Raw genomic sequence first — 10,951 nt, forward strand, 5'->3', positions numbered from 1 at the left:
AGACAGACAAGACAGACAAGACAGACAAGACAGACAAGACAGACAAGACAGACAAGACAGACAAGACAGACAAGACAGACAAGACAGACAAGACAGACAGACAGACAAGACAGACAAGACAGACAAGACAGACAAGACAGACAGACAGACAAACAGACAAGACAGACAAGACAGACAAGACAGACAAGACAGACAAGACAGACAAGACAGACAAGACAGACAACAGACAAGACAGACAAGACAGACAAGACAGACAGACAGACAAGACAGACAAGACAGACAAGACAGACAAGACAGACAAGACAGACAAGACAGACAAGACAGACAGACAGACAAGACAGACAGACAGACAAGACAGACAAGACAGACAGACAGACAGACAGACAACAAGACAGACAAGACAGACAAGACAGACAATACAGACAGACAGACAAGACAAGACAAGACAGACAAGACAGACAAGACAGACAAGACAGACAAGACAGACAAGACAGACAAGACAGACAAGACAGACAAGACAGACAAGACAGACAAGACAGACAAGACAGACAAGACAGACAAGACAGACAAGACAGACAAGACAGACAAGACAGACAAGACAGACAAGACAGACAAACAGACAAGACAGACAAGACAGACAGACAGACAAGACAGACAAGACAGACAAGACAGACAAGACAGACAAGACAGACAAGACAACAAGACAGACAAGACAGACAAGACAGACAAGACAGACAAGACAGACAAGACAGACAAGACAGACAAGACAGACAAGACAGACAAGACAGACAAGACAGACAAGACAGACAAGACAGACAAGACAGACAAGACAGACAAGACAGACAAGACAGACAAGACAGACAAGACAGACAAGACAGACAAGACAGACAAGACAGACAAGACAGACAAGACAGACAAGACAGACAAGACAGACAAGACAGACAAGACAGACAAGACAGACAAGACAGACAAGACAGACAAGACAGACAAGACAGACAAGACAGACAAGACAGACAAGACAGACAAGACAGACAAGACAGACAAGACAGAACAAGACAGACAAGACAAGACAAGACAGACAAGACAGACAAGACAGACAAGACAGACAAGACAGACAAGACAGACAGACAGACAAGACAGACAAGACAGACAAGACAGACAAGACAGACAAGACAGACAAGACAGACAAGACAGACAAGACAGACAAGACAGACAAGACAGACAAGACAGACAAGACAGACAAGACAGACAAGACAGACAATACAGACAAGACAGACAAGACAGACAAGACAGACAAGACAGACAAGACAGACAAGACAGACAAGACAGACAAGACAGACAAGACAGACAAGACAGACAAGACAGACAAGACAGACAAGACAGACAAGACAGACAAGACAGACAAGACAGACAAGACAGACAAGACAGACAAGACAGACAAGACAGACAAGACAGACAAGACAGACAAGACAGACAAGACAGACAAGACAGACAAGACAGACAAGACAGACAAGACAGACAAGACAGACAAGACAGACAGACAGACAAGACAGACAAGACAGACAAGACAGACAAGACAGACAAGACAGACAGACAGACAAGACAGACAGACAGACAAGACAGACAAGACAGACAAGACAGACAGACAGACAAGACAGACAAACAGACAAGACAGACAAGACAGACAAGACAGACAAGACAGACAAAGACAGACAAGACAGACAAGACAGACAAGACAGACAAGACAGACAAGACAACATACAGACAAGACAGACAAGACAGACAAGACAGACAAGACAGACAAGACAGACAAGACAGACAAGACAGACAAGACAGACAAGACAGACAAGACAGACAAGACAGACAAGACAGACAAGACAGACAAGACAGACAAGACAGACAAGACAGACAAGACAGACAAGACAGACAAGACAGACAAGACAGACAAGACAGACAAGACAGACAAGACAGACAAGACAGACAAGACAGACAAGACAGACAAGACAGACAGACAGACAAGACAGACAAGACAGACAAGACAGACAAGACAGACAGACAGACAGACAGACAAAACAGACAAACAACAGACAGACAAGACAAGACAGACAACTAACAGAACAAGACAGACAAGACAGACAAGACCAGACGACAAGACAGACAAGACAGACAAGACAGACAAGACAGACAAGACAGACAAGACAGACAAGACAGACAAGACAGACAAGACAGACAAGACAGACAGACAGACAAGACAGACAAGACAGACAGACAGACAAGACAGACAAGACAGACAAGACAGACAAGACAGACACAGACAGACAAGACAGACAAGACAGACAAGACAGACAAGACAGACAAGACAGACAAGACAGACAAGACAGACAAGACAGACAAGACAGACAAGACAGACAAGACAGACAAGACAGACAACAGACAAGACATACAGACAAGAGACAGACAAGACAGACAAGACAGACAAGACAGACAAGACAGACAAGACAGACAAGACAGACAAGACAGACAAGACAGACAAGACAGACAAGACAGACAAGACAGACAAGACAGACAAGACAGACAAGACAGACAAGACAGACAAGACAGACAGACAGACAAGACAGACAAGACAGACAAGACAGACAAGACAGACAAGACAGACAGACAGACAAGACAGACAAGACAGACAAGACAGACAAGACAGACAAGACAGACAAGACAGACAAGACAGACAAGACAGACAAGACAGACAAGACAGACAAGACAGACAAGACAGACAAGACAGACAAGACAGACAAGACAGACAAGACAGACAAGACAGACAAGACAGACAAGACAGACAAGACAGACAAGACAGACAAGACAGACAAGACAGACAAGACAGACAAGACAGACAAGACAGACAAGACAGACAAGACAGACAAGACAGACAAGACAGACAAGACAGACAAGACAGACAAGACAGACAAGACAGACAAGACAGACAAGACAGACAAGACAGACAAGACAGACAAGACAGACAAGACAGACAAGACAGACAAGACAGACAAGACAGACAAGACAGACAAGACAGACAGACAGACATACAGACAAGAAGACAAGACAGACAAGACAGACAAGACAGACAAGACAGACAAGACAGACAAGACAGACAAGACAGACAGCAAGAGACAAGACAGACAAGACAGACAAGACAGACAAGACAGACAAGACAGACAAGACACAAGACAGACAAGACAGACAAGACAGACAAGACAGACAAGACAGACAGACAGACAAGACAGACAAGACAGACAAGACAGACAAGACAAGACAGACAAGACAGACAAGACAGACAAGACAGACAAGACAGACAAGACAGACAAGACAGACAAGACAGACAAGACAGACAAGACAGACAAGACAGACAAGACAGACAAGACAGACAAGACAGACAAGACAGACAAGACAGACAAGACAGACAAGACAGACAAGACAGACAAGACAGACAAGACAGACAAGACAGACAAGACAGACAAGACAGACAAGACAGACAAGACAGACAAGACAGACAAGACAGACAAGACAGACAAGACAGACAAGACAGACAAGACAGACAAGACAGACAAGACAGACAAGACAGACAAGACAGACAAGACAGACAAGACAGACAAGACAGACAAGACAGACAAGACAGACAAGACAGACAAACAGACAAGACAGACAAACAGACAAGACAGACAAGACAGACAAGACAGACAAGACAGACAAGACAGACAAAGACAGACAAGACAGACAAGACAGACAAGACAGACAAGACAGACAGACAGACAAGACAGACAAGACAGACAAGACAGACAAGACAGACAAACAGACAAGACAGACAGACAGACAAGACAGACAAGACAGACAAGACAGACAAGACAGACAAGACAGACAAGACAGACAAGACAGACAACAGACAGACAGACAAACAGACAAGACAGACAAGACAGACAAGACAGACAAGACAGACAAGACAGACAGACAGACAAGACAGACAAGACAGACAAGACAGACAAGACAGACAAGACAGACAAGACAGACAAGACAGACAAGACAGACAAGACAGACAAGACAGACAAGACAGACAAGACAGACAAGACAGACAAGACAGACAAGACAGACAAGACAGACAAGACAGACAAGACAGACAGACAGACAAGACAGACAAGACAGACAAGACAGACAAGACAGACAAGACAGACAAGACAGACAGACAGACAAGACAGACAAGACAGACAAGACAGACAAGACGACAACGACAACAGACAAGACAGACAGACAGACAAGACAGACAAGACAGACAAGACAGACAAGACAGACAAGACAGACAAGACAGACAAGACACAAGACAGACAAGACAGACAAGACAGACAAGACAGACAAGACAGACAAGACAGACAAGACAGACAAGACAGACAACAGACAAGACAGACAAGACAGACAAGACAGACAAGACAGACAAGACAGACAAGACAGACAAGACAGACAGACAGACAAGACAGACAAGACAACAAGACAACAAGACAGACAAGACAGACAAGACAGACAAGACAGACAAGACAGACAAGACAGACAAGACAGACAAGACAGACAAGACAGACAAGACAGACAAGACAGACAAGACAGACAAGACAGACAAGACAGACAAGACAGACAAGACAGACAAGACAGACAAGACAGACAAGACAGACAAGACAGACAAGACAGACAAGACAGACAAGACAGACAAGACAGACAAGACAGACAAGACAGACAAGACAGACAAGACAGACAAGACAGACAAGACAGACAAGAAAGACAAGACAGACAAGACAGACAAGACAGACAAGACAGACAAGACAGACAAGACAGACAAGACAGACAAGACAGACAAGACAGACAAGACAGACAAGACAGACAAGACAGACAAGACAGACAAGACAGACAGACAGACAAGACAGACAAGACAGACAAGACAGACAAGACAGACAAGACAGACAAGACAGACAAGACAGACAAGACAGACAAGACAGACAAGACAGACAAGACAGACAAGACAGACAAGACAGACAAGACAGACAAGACAGACAAGACAGACAAGACAGACAAGACAGACAGACAGACAAGACAGACAAGACAGACAAGACAGACAAGACAGACAAGACAGACAAGACAGACAGACAGACAAGACAGACAAGACAGACAAGACAGACAAGACAGACAAGACAGACAAGACAAGACAGACAGACAGAAGACAGACAAGACAGACAAGACAGACAAGACAGACAAGACAGACAGACAGACAAGACAGACAAGACAGACAAGACAGACAAGACAGACAAGACAGACAAGACAGACAAGACAGACAAGACAGACAAGACAGACAAGACAGACAAGACAGACAGACAGACAAGACAGACAAGACAGACAAGACAGACAAGACAGACAAGACAGACAAGACAGACAAGACAGACAAGACAGACAAGACAGACAAGACAGACAAGACAGACAAGACAGACAAGACAGACAAGACAGACAAGACAGACAAGACAGACAAGACAGACAAGACAGACAAGACAGACAAGACAGACAAGACAGACAGACAGACAAGACAGACAAGACAGACAAGACAGACAAGACAGACAAGACAGACAAGACAGACAAGACAGACAAGACAGACAAGACAGACAAGACAGACAAGACAGACAAGACAGACAAGACAGACAAGACAGACAAGACAGACAGACAGACAAGACAGACAAGACAGACAAGACAGACAAGACAGACAAGACAGACAAGACAGACAAGACAGACAAGACAGACAAGACAGACAAGACAGACAAGACAGACAAGACAGACAAGACAGACAAGACAGACAAGACAGACAAGACAGACAAGACAGACAAGACAGACAAGACAGACAAGACAGACAAGACAGACAAGACAGACAAGACAGACAAGACAGACAAGACAGACAAGACAGACAAGACAGACAAGACAGACAGACAGACAAGACAGACAAGACAGACAAGACAGACAACAGACAACAGACAGACAAGACAGACAAGACAGACAAGACAGACAAGACAGACAAGACAGACAAGACAGACAAGACAGACAAGACAGACAAGACAGACAAGACAGACAAGACAGACAAGACAGACAGACAGACAAGACAGACAAGACAGACAAGACAGACAAGACAGACAAGACAGACAGACAGACAAGACAGACAAGACAGACAAGACAGACAAGACAGACAAGACAGACAAGACAGACAAGACAGACAAGACAGACAAGACAGACAAGACAGACAAGACAGACAGACAGAAGACAGACAACAGACAAGACAGACAAGACAGACAAGACAGACAAGACAGACAAGACAGACAAGACAGACAAGACAGACAAGACAGACAAGACAGACAAGACAGACAAGACAGACAAGACAGACAAGACAGACAAGACAGACAAGACAGACAAGACAGACAAGACAGACAAGACAGACAAGACAGACAGACAGACAAGACAGACAAGACAGACAAGACAGACAAGACAGACAAGACAGACAAGACAGACAAGACAGACAACACAGACAAGACAGACAAGACAGACAAGACAGACAAGACAGACAAGACAGACAAGACAGACAAGACAGACAAGACAGACAAGACAGACAAGACAGACAAGACAGACAAGACAGACAAGACAGACAAGACAGACAGACAGACAAGACAGACAAGACAGACAAGACAGACAAGACAGACAAGACAGACAAGACAGACAAGACAGACAAGACAGACAAGACAGACAAGACAGACAAGACAGACAAGACAGACAAGACAGACAAGACAGACAAGACAGACAGAGACAGACAAGACAGACAAGACAGACAAGACAGACAAGACAGACAAGACAGACAAGACAGACAAGACAGACAAGACAGACAAGACAGACAAGACAGACAAGACAGACAAGACAGACAAGACAGACAAGACAGACAAGACAGACAAGACAGACAAGACAGACAAGACAGACAAGACAGACAAGAGACAGACAAGACAGACAAGACAGACAAGAGACAGACAAGAGACAGACAAGAGACAGACAAGACAGACAAGACAGACAAGACAGACAAGACAGACAAGACAGACAAGACAACAGACAAGACAGACAAGACAGACAAGACAGACAAGACAGACAAGACAGACAAGACAGACAAGACAGACAAGACAGACAAGACAGACAAGACAGACAAGACAGACAAGACAGACAAGACAGACAAGACAGACAAGACAGACAAGACAGACAAGACAGACAAGACAGACAAGACAGACAAGACAGACAAGACAGACAAGACAGACAGACAAGACAGACAAGACAGACAAGACAGACAAGACAGACAAGACAGACAAGACAGACAAGACAGACAAGACAGACAAGACAGACAAGACAGACAAGACAGACAAGACAGACAAGACAGACAAGACAGACAAGACAGACAAGACAGACAAGACAGACAAGACAGACAAGACAGACAAGACAGACAAGACAGACAAGACAGACAAGACAGACAAGACAGACAAGACAGACAGACAGACAAGACAGACAAGACAGACAAGACAGACAAGACAGACAAGACAGACAAGACAGACAAGACAGACAAGACAGACAAGACAGACAAGACAGACAAGACAGACAAGACAGACAAGACACACAAGACAGACAAGACAGACAAGACAGACAAGACAGACAAGACAGACAAGACAGACAAGACAGACAAGACAGACAAGACAGACAAGACAGACAAGACAGACAAGACAGACAGACAGACAAGACAGACAAGACAGACAAGACAGACAAGACAGACAAGACAGACAAGACAGACAAGACAGACAAGACAGACAAGACAGACAAGACAGACAAGACAGACAAGACAGACAAGACAGACAAGACAGACAAGACAGACAAGACAGACAAGACAGACAAGACAGACAAGACAGACAAGACAGACAAGACAGACAAGACAGACAAGACAGACAAGACAGACAAGACAGACAAGACAGACAAGACAGACAAGACAGACAAGACAGACAAGACAGACAAGACAGACAAGACAGACAAGACAGACAAGACAGACAAGACAGACAAGACAGACAAGACAGACAAGACAGACAAGACAGACAAGACAGACAAGACAGACAAGACAGACAAACAGACAAGACAGACAAGACAGACAAGACAGACAAGACAGACAAGACAGACAAGACAGACAAGACAGACACAAGACAGACAAGACAGACAAGACAGACAAGACAGACAAGACAGACAAGACAGACAAGACAGACAAGACAGACAAGACAGACAAGACAGACAAGACAGACAAGACAGACAAGACAGACAGACAGACAAGACAGACAAGACAGACAAGACAGACAAGACAGACAAGACAGACAAGACAGACAAGACAGACAAGACAGACAAGACAGACAAGACAGACAAGACAGACAAGACAGACAAGACAGACAAGACAGACAAGACAGACAAGACAGACAAGACAGACAAGACAGACAAGACAGACAAGACAGACAAGACAGACAAGACAGACAAGACAGACAGACAGACAAGACAGACAGACAGACAAGACAGACAAGACAGACAAGACAGACAAGACAGACAAGACAGACAAGACAGACAAGACAGACAAGACAGACAAGACAGACAGACAGACAAGACAGACAAGACAGACAAGACAGACAAGACAGACAAGACAGACAAGACAGACAAGACAGACAAGACAGACAAGACAGACAAGACAGACAAGACAGACAAGACAGACAAGACAGACAAGACAGACAAGACAGACAAGACAGACAAGACAGACAAGACAGACAGACAGACAGACAGACAAGACAGACAAGACAGACAAGACAGACAAGACAGACAGACAGACAAGACAGACAAGACAGACAAGACAGACAAGACAGACAAGACAGACAAGACAGACAAGACAGACAAGACAGACAAGACAGACAAGACAGACAAGACAGACAAGACAGACAAGACAGACAAGACAGACAAGACAGACAAGACAGACAAGACAGACAAGACAGACAAGACAGACAAGACAGACAAGACAGACAAGACAGACAGACAGACAAGACAGACAAGACAGACAAGACAGACAAGACAGACAAGACAGACAAGACAGACAAGACAGACAAGACAGACAAGACAGACAAGACAGACAAGACAGACAAGACAGACAAGACAGACAAGACAGACAAGACAGACAAGACAGACAAGACAGACAAGACAGACAAGACAGACAAGACAGACAAGACAGACAAGACAGACAAGACAGACAAGACAGACAAGACAGACAAGACAGACAAGACAGACAAGACAGACAAGACAGACAAGACAGACAAGACAGACAAGACAGACAAGACAGACAAGACAGACAAGACAGACAAGACAGACAAGACAGACAAGACAGACAAGACAGACAAGACAGACAAGACAGACAAGACAGACAAGACAGACAAGACAGACAAGACAGACAAGACAGACAAGACAGACAAGACAGACAAGACAGACAAGACAGACAAGACAGACAAGACAGACAAGACAGACAAGACAGACAAGACAGACAAGACAGACAAGACAGACAGACAGACAAGACAGACACAAGACAGACAAGACAGACAAGACAGACAAGACAGACAAGACAGACAAGACAGACAAGACAGACAAGACAGACAAGACAGACAAGACAGACAAGACAGACAAGACAGACAAGACAGACAAGACAGACAAGACAGACAAGACAGACAAGACAGACAAGACAGACAAGACAGACAAGACAGACAAGACAGACAAGACAGACAAGACAGACAAGACAGACAACACAGACAAGACAGACAAGACAGACAAGACAGACAAGACAGACAAGACAGACAAGACAGACGACAGACAAGACAGACAAGACAGACAAGACAGACAAGACAGACAAGACAGACAAGACAGACAAGACAGACAAGACAGACAAGACAGACAAGACAGACAAGACAGACAAACAGACAAGACAGACAGACAGACAGAACAGACAAGAAGACACAAGACAGACAAGACAGACAAGACAGACAAGACAGACAAGACAGACAAGACAGACAAGACAGACAAGACAGACAAGACAGACAAGACAGACAAGACAGACAGACAGACAAGACAGACAAGACAGACAAGACAGACAAGACAGACAAGACAGACAAGACAGACAAGACAGACAAGACAGACAAGACAGACAAGACAGACAAGACAGACAAGACAGACAAGACAGACAAGACAGACAAGACAGACAAGACAGACAAGACAGACAAGACAGACAAGACAGACAAGACAGACAAGACAGACAAGACAGACAGACAAGACAGACAAGACAGACAAGACAGACAAGACAGACAAGACAGACAAGACAGACAAGACAGACAAGACAGACAAGACAGACAAGACAGACAAGACAGACAAGACAGACAAGACAGACAAGACAGACAAGACAGACAAGACAGACAAGACAGACAAGACAGACAAGACAGACAAGACAGACAAGACAGACAAGACAGACAAGACAGACAAGACAGACAAGACAGACAAGACAGACAAGACAGACAAGACAGACAAGACAGACAAGACAGACAAGACAGACAAGACAGACAAGACAGACAAGACAGACAAGACAGACAAGACAGACAAGACAGACAAGACAACAAGACAGACAAGACAGACAAGACAGACAAGACAGACAAGACAGACAAGACAGACAAGACAGACAAGACAGACAAGACAGACAAGACAGACAGACAGACAAGACAGACAAGACAGACAAGACAGACAAGACAGACAAGACAGACAAGACAGACAAGACAGACAAGACAGACAAGACAGACAAGAC

This window comes from Drosophila subpulchrella, unplaced genomic scaffold (genome assembly GCF_014743375.2).
Source record: "Drosophila subpulchrella strain 33 F10 #4 breed RU33 unplaced genomic scaffold, RU_Dsub_v1.1 Primary Assembly Seq52, whole genome shotgun sequence".
NCBI classification, from domain to species: Eukaryota; Metazoa; Arthropoda; class Insecta; order Diptera; family Drosophilidae; genus Drosophila; species Drosophila subpulchrella.